Source organism: Pinus tabuliformis, chromosome 2_1, assembly GCF_031772625.1.
Source record: "Pinus tabuliformis cultivar Carrire ecotype Pingquan chromosome 2_1, CPIR1, whole genome shotgun sequence".
NCBI lineage: Eukaryota > Viridiplantae > Streptophyta > Pinopsida > Pinales > Pinaceae > Pinus > Pinus tabuliformis.
Window position 1 is genome coordinate 772,614,817 of NC_142299.1, and position 15,484 is coordinate 772,630,300.

Below are 15,484 nucleotides of genomic sequence, written 5' to 3' on the forward strand. Positions count from 1 at the left end.
ATGTAGGTTTAACCATTCACCTTAAGATGTTTTTTACAATATAATTTACTAAGTCTATTTAATATCTTCATTATCATAAAAACCAACCTATATCCATCTTAACTTCACATCTACCACTCTTAGAGGGATGAAATCTATTTATCCCTCTTAGCATTTGGTAGACCTAGAATTAAGATAAGATGTTTTTTACAATATAATTTCCTAAGTCTATTTAATATCTTCATTATCATAAAAACCCATCTTAACTTCACATCTACTACTCTGAGAGGGATGAAATCTATCTGTCCCTCTTAGCATTTGGTAGAACCATAATTAAGATGGATATAAGCTGATAGAATTTCCCCTTTAAATAGTCTATGCTCATATGAATACCATGGGTCAATACCATGGGTTATCATAAACCTGGAGCTTAAAAACTACTATTAGTAATTTATAAAAAATAATAAAATTAATATCTGTTTTTTTTTTTTTAACCAAGTTCAAATGTTTAAGTGACATTAAATTACAAGATCCATTTTTACTCTTGATCTACCTAGCCCCGAGAGGGATCAAATATTTTTTCACTCTATACTAGTTTGCATATCATGATATTTGATCCCTCTCGGTGCTTAGTAGATCTAGAGTAATGGATCTATGTTGGTTACCATGGGTCAATACCATGTGCCATCTTTATTTTTATTAATACTAATATTAGGGTTAAAAATGCTTTTTTGCATGGTATTAATAATAATTTGGCCCATGGTATTTGGCCCATAGTACTTGGCCCATAGGCTTCACCTAAATATAACACACTTTTTGAGTGTTCGTAAATATAACGTGACTTATGGAGTAAATATAAAAAATTGTTTTATTTATTTACCATACATCTCATTTATTTATATTTTTATTAATTTACCATACCTCTTTTATAAATATGGTATTTGGCCCATAGGATTCACTTAAATAAAACCTCTTTTTTAGCCTTCTTAAATAGAAAGAGGGTTATGGACTAAATATAAAAAGAGGTTTTATTTATTTACCATACTTCTAGTTTATTTATATTTTTATTTATTTACCATACCTTTGGAGTAAGTATAAAAAGAGGTTTTATTTATTTACCATACCTCCACTTTATTTATATTTTTATTTATTTACATCCTTGCGTGTTCATAAATATAAGGTGACTTATGGAGTAAATATAAAAAAATGTTTTAAACCCTAAACCCTAAATCCATGAAAACATGGAGCCATATACACGATGAATCCAGAATTCGTGAAAAGAGGTGTCTGAATCCATGAAAACAGGGAGCCTCCCTCTATTTGAAAACAAATTAACCTTCGCCCTCCATTTCAAAACAAATCTAACCTCCCAGGACCAAATCGACCCTCACAAACCACTCCCAAACTAGAAAAACCAAATTGTAAATCAGAAATATGGCGATTTTAATCTCCCAAACCAGGGGCAAATATCAAAATTCGACGATTTTAAGAGAATACGATTTCCCAAAATCAGTGGCCAAATGAAGGTTCGATTAGTTTATCCGCCCATTTTTTATTTTGGGCTAAAAAAAAAAAAACAATTTTAAATAAAATTGGGGCTAACTATATGAAAAGGGTTTTTAATAAAAAATTTGCCCTCTTAAAATGTAAAAACCCTCAAATTTCGCCTTTGGGCTATAATTCGCCCCTAAAATTTACCATGGATACTGCACTCCATGAACAACATTGATGTTTTCAAGGACACAACAACTGATGAAGATGAGCACGAGAAGCCCCTGAAAACTACAGCTAATGGCAAGAAAGGCAACCCCATCCCCAAGAGTGTGGTTTCTCTCAACAAGCTCTATGACTTGCAAAACCACTATCAAGGACCCAAAATAGCAGATCCCATAGGTCCACCACTACGAATGAACAGAGCGACCTGGGAACCAATCATTATCCGAGGATAGTCAGTCTCAGTGCAAAATGAACACCGCAACAGCGAAAATCCTTTGTCCTCTTAATCAAACAATACCAGGATGTGTCCGCGTGGGTATATGATGACCTGAGTACACACGACATGTGAATGATCCAACACAGGATTCCAAGAAAAGGAGGAGCCAAGCCATTGCAGCAAAAGCTGGGTAAAACACATATGTCACTTGAACCTCTTATACAGAAAGAATTGACTAAGTTGTTGGATGTTTGGATTACTTACAAAGTTCGTCACCATACATGGGTTTCTAATTTAAGTTTTGTACATAAGAAATCCGGGGAAATCCGCTTGTGCATTGATTTCAGAAACTTGAACCGTTCCCGGAATAAAAACAACTACCTCGTGCCATCATCAAAGCCTATGTTGCACGCAGTATCTGAAGCAGTAGTGCCATTTTCACCTAAAGGTCTTTCAGGATACCACCAGGTTCCGATAGCAAAATCCAATAACCTTATACCGGTCTGTGAGAAGATTGGCCCACACACATACCATCTGCAATCACTTGATGAAGAGGGTTGACAACCTTCCTGTCAATGGCCAAGATCTCGAGCATCACTCCCAGTAGGCTGGGCCGCACCCTATGCCATGTACATAATTTGCTTTCTGCTTGTTGTTTCCATTTTGTTTGCCTTTGCTTACTATCTTTGTTTTTATTTGGTTTGTTCTGCTTACTATTTTTGTTTACATTTGTTTTGTTTGCTCGATACCTTACTATTTTTGTTTCCGGAAATAAGTGTTGCCAACTACTGTGTTCTGGCTTTTGAATAGAGTATGTGGCTGAGATTTGAAGAAACTTGTGACACTGCAGCACTTGGCCAGTCTTGTGTCTATCTTCTCTGTGCTTGGTTATAACCTTCAACCGATGAAGTCTTGACAGAAAATACAAGCTGTCTGCGAGGGAAGTTTTGGTCCAACCATGAACCTGTGTCCACACTGGGAATCCCCATGCTTGTACTCAGCCTTCTGCTCTATGTGTTCAAGCTCATCCAACTAGTAGAAGCGAAGAAGGGGGAAATCTAAATGAGCAAACCTATGTCATAGGTCTTACATGCTTCTCTGGAGGAACAACCTCTTCTGTTCTCAATAAGTCAGGATCCATCTTCCGCCCCAAAAATAAATAAGTGCCTATGCACAGTCCTCTTGAAAAAATACAAAATGGAAAGAAGAGAAAGGCTTCTTGCGTAGAGAGGTGAAGCATGCAAATCCACCGAAGTACTAACCAGGCTCGATGGCAGTGGAGCAATGCGTGTGTTCATGTGTGACTCCACCGGGGTACTATCCAGGCCTGCTAGCAACGGAGCAACACCAGAGATGAAAACTTATACTCTGAAAATCTTCAACTCGCGAGCTAAACTACCCTTCCCAAATTCGAAACACTGTGATCAAGCTGAACTTTTGATTGTGTTTGACTGAGTTGGAAAAAGGTGAACCATGTATGTCCATGGGGTAAGTGGGGAAGCCAAAGTAACCCGCAAAACAATTCAATACTCCCCAAAAGACCAAGGCCCTGTGCTATCAATGAACCAAAACAAAGAAGCTGGAGTTCTACTAGTGTGTCGCCAAGTGTTGTAGTGGCTACAACCACCCTCCAAAATTTTGGCCCGCACCCAATTTCGGAGCCTCCTTCGAGAGTTTCACTTGATGGCTGCACACATTTGGGTTCACTCCATGAGCTCTTGTTAGTCTTCACACCCACCTTTCTTGATCATTTCACCCAAGATTTTTCATGTTGATGTTAATGTCATGCTTGCAACCATGTTCTGGTAATACTCAAGGTCTTTGATTCATGTGTACTTGTTGTGTTCACTATGTAAACATATGTCACACTCACACACAGAGTTACATACACTGTCATGCAAGCGTCGTCACAGTTGACCAATGATCAATCACAAGTTTCGCACTTGTCGCTTACACCGTCGGTTAGTCATGTTGAGCATGTGTGTCTGGATGGTTTGAGTTGTCTCGTCATCAAGGCATGTAAGTGTGTTTTTGCACGATTGGGTATGGATCATTCACTCGTTCACACACTTAGTCACTTTGCTGGAGTTATGATGGCTGGATTCCCCTCTGACAGTCGGACCATCACCCTGCCATCAACTTGATCGACTATTACCCAAAATAGTGTAGAAGCACTAAGCAAGCCATTTGAAGCTACGCTTCCCACAAGCAAATCAATCAACCTTCATGTTGGTCAACCAGAGAGTTTGACTTGGCATCCACCCTGACACTGACACCCCTCAAAAATTGTGCAGAGGCTGTAGACCTTTCCCACTCCGCTGACTGAGAAAGTTGCGCAGATAGGCCGGATAGACACCAAGTGCCCATCCCTGTCTCCCTCAGAAAATTGCACAGTTTTTCTAGCCAGCCCTCCCAACAGTCGACTGTTGCTCACCAAGAAAATTGCGCAGTTTTCATGAGCAAGTCCTCTGCTGCCCAACAGTCCACTCAGCTCAGAAACTATACAGAGGTGACCAGTAGGCCAGCCTCCTAGCATCAACGCAATTTTTCCTGCCAGTAGCTCGGTAGCTGACTGTCAGTTCCCCTCAGGAATTGCGCAGTTTTTGCTGCCAAGATCCAGCAGCTAACTGCCAGTTCCCTCCAGGAATTGCATAGTTTTTTATGCCAAGCTCCTGACAACCGACTGCCAGTTCCCCTCAGGAATTGCACAGTTTTTGCTGCGAGTGACCCAGCAGCTGGCTGCCAATTCCCCTAAGGAATTGCACAGTTTTTGCTGCCAGGCTCTCGCTGCCCGCTCGTTCTGGAAATTGCATAGATTTTTCCTGCCCAGCCTTCCCACAACCTGGATTGTTCCTCCCAAAAACTGTGCAGTTGTTTATTCCAGCTGAGCCAGACCCCACGCAGAGTCATTGTCGATCCATATTGTCCATATTCATCACTCAGTGACTCCTGCACATTTTTCATCAAAAGTTCCTGGAGCCTCCATCCTGCCTCGCAACCTTGTCACCTCTCCCGGTCACCTGTATCTGAAACGATCATGCATCATGGTAGACTAGGAGGTTTTTGAATTTGATGTCATCTCATCATGAGTGATTGCAAATACAGGTACACAAACAAACATGGCGCGACGATGGATGGGATGAACGAAGGGAGCACATGTAGAAGGACAAGTTCACCAACAGACGAACAGGCAATGCATGAAAAGAAATGTGCTAGCGAACGGACGAACATGTAAATATGTGTTTGCAAACATACAGACGAGCAAACATGCAAGATGTGTTCACAGACAGACATATGCACAACCATGTACCTTTCACGAACGGACGAACCTGTCAAGCTTACCAACATACATGCAAGGAGCAATGTGTGAATGCAACATCAAGCGAACCAATGAACATCAAAGACTCCCCACACTTTTCCATGCGGAGGTGAAGCTATAACACACCATGAGGACATTCATCACCCAGCAGCACTGCAACTTGGCATGCACACCAGCAACAACACAAATGTACCAACATTGTCATGTCGATTCATGTCATGAGTCCTGTCGTCCACATCTCTACTGTGGGCCATACTGTCAATCAATTTAATGTAATGTGGAAGTCCAAGAGACCCACTTGTTGTATGAAGAGTCATGTAAAGTCGAAAAGTCATAGAAGTCCAATAGTCATGAGGGTAGTCGAACAACCACAAGGATAAATTTCACCCTTGGCTATAAATACCCCCTCATTTGTACATGCAACAGAGTTTTCATCTCAACTCCTCCCACATAGCCTTAAGAGTCTGTAATCTTTTCTTTGAGGAGTAAGTAGTGGCAACAACGCTTCGCACGCAGGGTTAGTGATGTATGGTGTAACGATGTGTCTTAGAACTTCCGCTTAATTCATAAGCCTGCTAACAGGCCAGTACATTTTCACACATGTATTGTAACTGTGGTAAGACTAATCTTTAACACTTGTAATGCATGTTGCGTTAACCTGTGTTTTAACACTTGAACTAATTCACTTGTTGTAATACATATATGTTATTGAAAATGTGTCATATATGTTGTTAACATTGTCTCGCCCATGTAGACTACTCTCCCAGGCATCAAAAAAAAATTTCACATAGAAATTGCTATAACAACCATTGTACTCGCGTGGACTAATCCACTGTGTTATACATGTTATCTTCCCTTGCATGTTGTGATTGTCGCATCCATGTGGACTGTACTGTCGAAAGTTGTGCATGTTGTGTTGTGTTGTGTGTTCCTAGTAGAGTTGGGACTTCTCCCACCCGACATGGGACTCACTCCCACCCTCTCCCTCTACGGTGAAAGAAACATTGACACAAGTGACACTTACAATCACTAGGCACATGAACCTCACTTCTCGAAAGACAAATCAAACCACTCTCCCGTGCTGACAAGCAAGTGTTGAGGAAAATCTTTAAGATAATGGCAACTGGGCCATCGTACTGGATACAACTCCCACACTAATCAGTGTGAGGTCTAGTTGGGACTTCATACCAAGGTGATCCCTTGAATGCTGGCGGGTCCAACACCATCAACAATATGAAAGGAAAAGAATCCATTGCTAGCACTAGTACTTCAAATTTACACAATGAAATTCCAAACGAAAAGAAGAGGTTAGAACTTTTTCACATAAGGGTAATCTCAAAACATAGCAAAATTGATACTCTTTTCGATAGTGGATCTCAAGCCAATCTTATCTCTGAAAACACTGTCAAAAGTTTAAACTTGGAAACCATTCCACATCATAAGCCATATCCATTAGAATGGGTGTGTGACAATGCACAATTGCAAGTAATTAGAAAGTGTAAACTGAAATTCACCATTACTACAAATTTCATAGATGAAGTGGAGCTTGATGTTGTTCCATTAGACATATTTGGTATAGTTTTGGGCATCCCATATCTCTATGACAAAAAAAGTATCTTCCATAGACATGAAAACAAATACCATTTGTTCAAATATGGAGTAGAATATATTGTGAGAACCCATAGAAAGAAACTAAATCTTTCACTTGTTAGTGCGGGGCAGATCAAAATACTAGAGAATTCTAACAAGAATTTTGTGCTTCTAATGATCAAACCCAAGAATGATGTTGATAATGAATCTTTTCAAGGTTGTGATTCAAGATTGAAATATGAATTGGTTTATGTTGTTAACCAATATGATGAGATGTTTTGGGAACCAAAAGGATTTCCTCCCAAGAGAGGAATACAACATGAGATACAGTTGCAACAAGATATTCCTCTTCCTAACATTGGCATGTACAAGATGTCAATGATGGAAAGTGCAGAAATTAAAAAGCAAATTCAAGAGTTGTTGGATAAAGGGATCATCAGGCCAAGTTCTTCGCCATGTGGTTCACCTATTGTTTTGGTGCCAAAGAATGATGGAACATGGCGCATGTGTGTGGACTTCCCTGCTTTGAACAATATTACGGTAAATAACCATTACCCACTGCCTAGAATAGATGATTTACTTGATCAACTGAAAGATGCAATGTATTTTACTAAGTTGGACTTAAGGAGTGGCTACCATCAAATTAGAATTGCTAAAGGAGACATTTGGACAACAACATTCAAGAAAAAACAAGGTTTGTTTGAATGGCTAGTTATGCCTTTTGGTTTATGTAATGCTCCTGCTACCTTCATACATGTGATGAATGATGTGTTGAGGCCATTTCTTGATGATTTTCTTACTGTCTACTTAGATGAAATCTTAATTTTCAGTAAATCTCGTGATGAACATGTTATGCATGTAAGAAAAGTACTTGATGTCTTGAAGCAAGAAAAATTGTATTTAAAGATGTCAAAGTGTGAATTTGAAAAAACTTCTTTAGTTTACTTGGGTCATATTGTTGGAGGAGGTGATTTGAAAATACATCCCTCCAAGGTTGATGTCATTTTGAATTGGCCAAGGCCCAAGACAATTACTGAGGTAAGAAGTTTTTTGGGAGCAACCCAATATCGGAGGAAATTCATTGCTAACTTTTCTTCTATAGCAGCTCCTTTACATGCACTGACAAGTGTGAAAAAGGTTTTTCAGTGGGGAGGCAAACATCAAAAGGCATTTGATGCATTGAAGGAAAATATTAATTCAATCCAGCACTTGCACTTCCAAACTTGAGATAGTCATTTGAGATCCAGACTAATGCTAGTGACTATGCCATGGGTGCAGTCCTCATGCAACATGTAAGCCTATCTGTTTTCATTTGGAAACTTTCAATGGTGGAGTGATTAATTACCCTACATATGACAAGGAATTGTATGCATTGGTGCAATGTGTGAAAAAGTGGAAACACTATTTGATGGGTAGGTAAACAATCATTCGCACTGATCGTCAGCCATTGCAATACTTGCAATCTCAATCTAAGCTATAGAAATCAAGGCACTTCCGATGGATGGGTTTTCTTCAACAATTCCACTTCATAATAAGATATAAGAAAGGTATATATAATAAAGTTATTGATATGATTTCTAGGCCTATTATTAGTGCAACTACTTTACTCAAGCATAATTTTGTTTTGCATGAAAGTTATATTGAGCAATATTCATTAGACAATGACTTTTAGGATGTTTATGCAAGCTTGAGTCAAGGTAACCAAGTAGAGGAATTGGATTATCATTTGCATGATAACTTGTTGTATCATCTTGGCAAGCTTTGTATTCCAGAGGGAGAAAGAGTCAACATCATAAGAGAGGAAAATACTTCTCTTATTGCTGGTCATTTCGGTGTAAGTAAGATGGTGGCACATCTACAGAGGTATTGTTATTGGCCTCGTATGCTTGAAAGTGTGCCATGTTTTATTAAAGGATGTTCATTATGTGCAGTCAGTAAGCCTAGCAATAGGAAGTTAGGATTGTACACACTACTTTCAATTCCTTCACGACTGTGGGAGAGTCTTTCTATGGATTTTGTAGGAGGTCTTCCATTGTCAAAAATAGGTCATGATTATTTGTATGTAGTTGTGGATAGGTTCAACAAAATGTGTATTTTGATGCCATGTAAAAAGAAAATTACAGCTGAACAAAATACTCAGTTATTCTTTCAGAATGTATGGGTGCATTTTGGATTGCCCACATCCATTGTTAGTGATCGAGATTCTCACTTTGTTGGGATTTTTTGGTCAAGCTTGTGGGGATTCATGGACAGGAAATTGAAAAAGAACACACCATTTCATCCACAAACAGATGGTCAAACATAGGTGGTGAATACGACAGTGATACATCTTCTTTGTGGGTATTGCGGAAAGCATCCTAAGTTGTGGGATGAACATTTGCAGTACATTTAGCATGCTTACAACCGGGCCAAGCACTCTTCAACTCAAATATCGCCATTTGAGTCATGTTTGGGATACTTGCCTAAGTCACCTTTGAATTTCAGTTTTGGAAAAGATGTTTCTATTGATGGTCATAGTGACATAGACAAAGCGAGAAGGTTCATTGAACAAAATTTTCAATTGGTACACCAAAGAGTTCAAGAACAATTGGAAAATAGCCAAGGCAAGTACAAAGCAAGGCATGACAAGCATCGTGTAGATCACAAGTTCCAAGTCGATTATGAAGTTTGGCTTCCCATTAGAAAAGAGAGGATCCAAGGAGAAGGTAAAAAGCTAAAACCAATTAGATATGGTCCATTCAGAATTCCGGAAAATATTGGTAACAATGCCTTCAGGTTGGATTTTCCTTCATATATGCAAATTTATGCTGTTGTTAATGTTGAGAACTTAAGGTTGTATGAGCCTCCTCTGATTGAAGATCAATGAAAATTTTTCCAAATTCATTCCATTGAGGATTTTTCTCCTGAATACCTTGATGAACTACAGCAAGACACCATTCTTGACAGAAGAACAAGGTCTTCAAAATGAGGGAATGTGGATTACCTTCGAGTGGGGCTCAATGGAATTAATACTTAAAAGACCAGATGGATCGAGATTGGAAAATTGAGGGAACTATACTTTCACCCGTTAGACAATTGAAAGTGATCTTTTGGGGTCCAAAAAGCTTCTAGTGGGGAGGAATGATTAGGCGTAAAAAAAAGAGCTCAAAATTCAAAATTGTCGGATTTGTGTGGAACCTGAACGACCGTGTAGTGCTCGTCATCTTGAATCTGGCGTAACTCGTTTCGCGCAAAACAGACATCGTATGCTCCCAAAATCATGTTTTGTTCACTTTCCCAAATAGGCAATTTTTTTCAAAAAAATTGACAACCCATTTAGGAGTCCGTACTACTGATGTGGCGCTGACTGTGTAGGTCTATGTGGAAGTTTGACCGGTCAATAGGCTCAACTAATTGTGTTGTGTCAAGTGGCACAATCTCATTGGTGTAATTTGGCGTATTATTATTGGTTGGATTGGTGGCCAACCACGGGTTGACACGTGGCCCAACCTGAGGTCTCCACGTGGTAGCCCGGGGGCCACCAAAATTATGGGTTAAGTTCCAGGAAGCAACAGTGGGGGTAGAACCCGCGACCACCAACGAACGAGCATAATCATACACCAACACACCACAGCCAAAGGACTTAACCATATATGTTTGCGGTGTTTATTTAAATTACATGAGTGCGACATTTCAGGGGAGGGGCTAGCCCACAAGGGCCGACCCTTGGTCAAACCACCACAACACGACCACTGACTGAAAGGAGTGGGGGCCTAGCTAGGGGGGGTCGGGGAGTTGGCCTTAGCCCTGGGCACGTGGCCCCCATGTGCCCAAATTTTTCAGATTGCGACATTTAAAGTATCCAGCAATTTTGCCCAAAATTCGACAAAATTGTCGCTTCGTTAGCATGTTTTGGGGTAAATTTGAAGGATGGTGCCGGATTTTGGAGATTTGTAGTGCGATTAGTAAAAAACTTGGAAAAGCCATAACTTCTTGAATTTTTGACCAAATCAGGAGAAGAAAGGGGCTACACAGGTATTTTTGGGCATTGAGAACCATTGGAACATGTTTCAGGGCTTTCTGAGGATTCGAAATTGATGTATTCACATTTTTTAGCATAATAGAGAGGGCCACGCCATTAGAAGCTGGACCAAGGAGACGTAGGCCAAGAAGGGTGAACTCCTTCATCATGTGCTTCTATGATACTTTTTATGTTGATGTTTATGTATGTTATATGGTGATGTTTAGTCATTTGTTTTTGTTAATTTTCACAAAAAAATTACATAAAAACACTTAAAACTCATGTTTTAAACTTGCAAATAATATCATGAATCCTTAAGCATGTTTAAATAATCTGAAAGGAATTTAGTATAAAAAAATAATTATCCCAATCAGATCATTTAGGGACTAGTAACTCAACCCACCAAGGGCTCTAGAGCGTTTGTCCCAACATAGGCTCCAAGACTAGTAACTCAACTCAAGTTGTTCCAAGGATTCTAGAGTGTTTGTTCCAACCTACATCCATAAGGAACCTAAGCACCAACTAGGGAAAAAAAAAAAAAAAAGGCTAAAACCCTTCTCAATCCAGGAAAATATCCATGCCAATGACAACATATAACCATAAAATCACATGCATATACTATGCATCCATAAATCAGCAAGGAAATCATACGTGCAACTTGTTATGTACAAAACAATCCAGTTGTAGCTATTGATCCAACTATTCTCTTTCAATTTCCTGCTTTCCTTTGCCTTCTTTCTCCAAATCTATGTGAATACTAGAGTGCTCCAAGCATGCTCTAAGAATACTCTAAGTGTGCAAGAGTATAAGAGAATGATATGAGAGATTCAAAATTGAATTAACAAAAGGTAAACCAACAAAAGTTGTGAAGTGATTCTTAGATGTCTTTTTATCATCGAGGCCTCTATTTTCTTCATTTCCTCTAATTTCCCTAACATGGAAATTTTTGTCCCTTCACCTTCCTTTTCTCCTATTTTCCTTTATTTTTATAAATAAATGCCAATTAATTCCTCTTTTCCTTTGCCAATTTCCTTAGCTATAAATAAATCGAAAGTGATCCCCACTAAGATGTTTTTCCCACCATTCAACTTTCAATATGTGTCCCATGTCCTTGGTCTTATATTTTTTTACATGGAAAATCAACCAGGGGCTATTACAAATCCCTCCCCCTTGGGGGAACACCGTCCTCGATGTTCTATGACACCTATGACCAACAAACTATTGAATTCAAAAAAGTACTGCCTATGGAGCTTTATAACCAAACTCATTGCAATATTTACAACATATCAACTATTGAAAACAAGAAAATCATACCGTTTACTAGAGATTTATAAAACAACACATTACAATATTTACAATAACAACCACATATAATTATGTACATTTGCCTCAACCATCAAATAAACATACTATCTATGAAGTTTTATAACCACAACTCGATACGATAATTATAATAATAAACACATATACATATGCACATTTTCTCTAACCAACAAATAAAAGGATATGGTGCCCACATTAGTCAACAAGGGAATCCAGAGGCTCACAACTCCAACCTCAAAAGTAGTAACAAGATTCACCTCCTTCCTAAGAATCCTAGAATCCACTACCAAAGTCAAACCTGGATCCAATGTCCAACAATATGATCCTTGCACTACTTGTTCTCTCAGTGAACCATTACCGACTCAATGGTTCGAGGGCACACTCCCAATGTGCTTCCGATTCCATTTGGAAATGCTAATGACAAAAACAAATATATTCCTCGAACTTTCCTTCTCTACTACACAATCCCTCGGGCAATCCAGTCATCCCCTCTCGTGCAGTCACAAACCTTCCAAGTTCCATTGGCATACCCTTCTCTGCTATGTAGTCCCTCAGGTGATTCATCCCTTGGAAAGCTTTCTTCACATCGGAAGGTCCAAAAACAAGTCATATCCCTACCTTAAAATCATCATATGGTCATAGGATGCTGATGACAATCAATGGAAACTATTGGGTACTAGTGTCCCACAATGGCCCTTTTTTTGAATGCTTTACCATCATATTGTTTCATGTTTCAATTCCTTTCACTACTACTGCTCATATTCTTGCAACCAGTTCTAACCACCCAGACTGGGCATTTTCAAGCACCCGAACTTGGGCATTTTCCACGCTTTCCTGTACCAAGCACATAGTTTCCATTAGATCCAAAAGGAATTGAAATAAATTCAAATCATACCTCATTGGTAGCTCGTCAATAATGTGCACCTGTAATTCTGTTTACTTCCTATCACAACAAGTCAAATTAGCTCCTTGATCAAATCATCATGTATTAATATATCACATTTGGTTAGCGCAAACAAAACCATCATAACTCAGAATCATAGATCACATGCATAATAAAAAATAAAATAAAATATTGATACTTATCTTTCAATCGATTCTTTGCTTCTGCCTTTGTTCTTTATCCTTTTCGTACACACATCGGATCAGTTGCCACACCTAACAAGCACCCAATGCCTTCTCTTCTCTTCAATCACGTATACATACACAGTGTACATCACACACATACACCCACACATGGTGTACCACACAATACATACACCTACTTCCGGTGTACAACACAAAACATACACCTACACCTAGTGTACAACACAACACATACACCTACACCCGGTGTACAACACAATGAATACACATATCACGATACAACGATTACACAATACACAACATGTATGACATGAACACAATACCTTATGTACAACATGTACACAACACCACATTTACTCAGTACCACATGTACAACATGTACACAGCACTATTAATACACATACATAAATCACCCTTTCTCTACCAAGCAACCTTGATTCTAGTGTCTTTCCCATGCCTTACTACATGCATCCCCAATCCAAATTTTGGGGATGTGGTTCTTTCCACTATCCATGTTTGTCCCAGCATGTCGCAGATCACACTACTTTCATTTCGCTGATGTATCCCTCAGCATTACCTGCCATAGCATAAACATAGGCATAGTATAATCACCTAATATCAAATAATATCCACATGATACTAACCTCATAGATATGTCAGGGCTACTTTTACCACTTGATTGTTCAAAAAACCAAGAACCTCTTCATGTCATTCACCTGCATAAGCAATCATTCCACAAGCATGGTACCTAATGACCCTGTCAGACAATGACACACATACATACATTCATACATATATAGACATCAACAAAATCATGATCACAACATAATTTCCAGATATCATAAGGTCAAGGTTAAGAGAAATCCCTTTATTTGTGCACAACAAGCAGAACATTGAGAACAACAGTTCCCAACTTAGCCAAGGCATCTGACGCCTCAAATCCATTTACTTTACCTTTCCTATTACCTTTCTTGTGATTTTCCTCCCACCGTCCATTTAACCCAATGGAACCAACCAATCCAAGTGGTTGTCATACTCTTTCCTTCAACTACCCTTATACATGCACTGAGCTTCATCTGGGTCGTACATTACCTGTTAGGTTTCATTCAACTTCCCCCAAGCTCCATTAACTTTCCTCTTTCCCCAACCAACTGCCAAGACCCTCAAAACATAAAAGGCAAGAATAAGAAACAAACAAGAAGAGAACCATGAAAAACCCATAATAATACAACACCACAAACAAAGTGGCATGACCATGAACCAAACATAAAAAAAAATGAAAATCAAGTGCAAATGAATCACAAAGCCTAGAAAGCACTAAAATTTCAACATACACCATGAATCAAACCCATGGTTCCTAATGCTTCCAAGGGAAAGCTCAACCCAAGTCTTCTTCAAGATTTAATGGTAGTGTCTTTCTCCATGCAATCCCGTGCATCATACTGCCATAAACACACAACTGTCAGTGTATACATAAATATAACAATATATTTATTACCTTACCTTGTTGTACCTAGGATGTTGACCTTTAATTAAACACGTATATATATCATCTCTCAAGGGACTCCAATTCCTTGATGAATCCATCCATAATTGGAAACCAACTATTATACCTGTTAAATACATGTTCATGAATATAACACATATCCACATAATTTCTGACAAAATCAAGGTTAAGAAGACTTCATGTTTTCATGCAAAGCACTCATTCTTTTGGAATTATGGTATCCAAACATAGCGAAAGGAATTCTCACCCAAGTCCTTTATTTTACCTTTTTTCCTTATTTCAATTAAGTCTTATTATGTGATATCACATCACCCAGCTGTTAGTTATATAAACACATTGTCACAATAATACAAAGCATGTTTCCCTGCCACTGTTCACACATGTCAGTCTCATGTTCCAAAGATCAAGGCATCGTGTCTATTAATTTGAAATCAGCCTTTACCAATACTAACAACCATGTCATTATCAACTCACATTCATTAGTCATAATACTAAAACTAGCACCCACTTGCACTCAAGTACATATCAGCTTTCTCAGCACATATTGTGTTAGTACAACTGTCTTAAAACAAGATCATTCATTCATGCATTCATATAGATGTATACTCTTATCAAGAAATTAACCAAACATTCAAACAACCTGTAAACATAATCCCTTCCTATCCATGTTCCACACTAAGGTAGAAGGAGGCAACTACCATAATGGCTCAATCTCTATTGTCCAACTATGGAAATGGCATCTCCAAA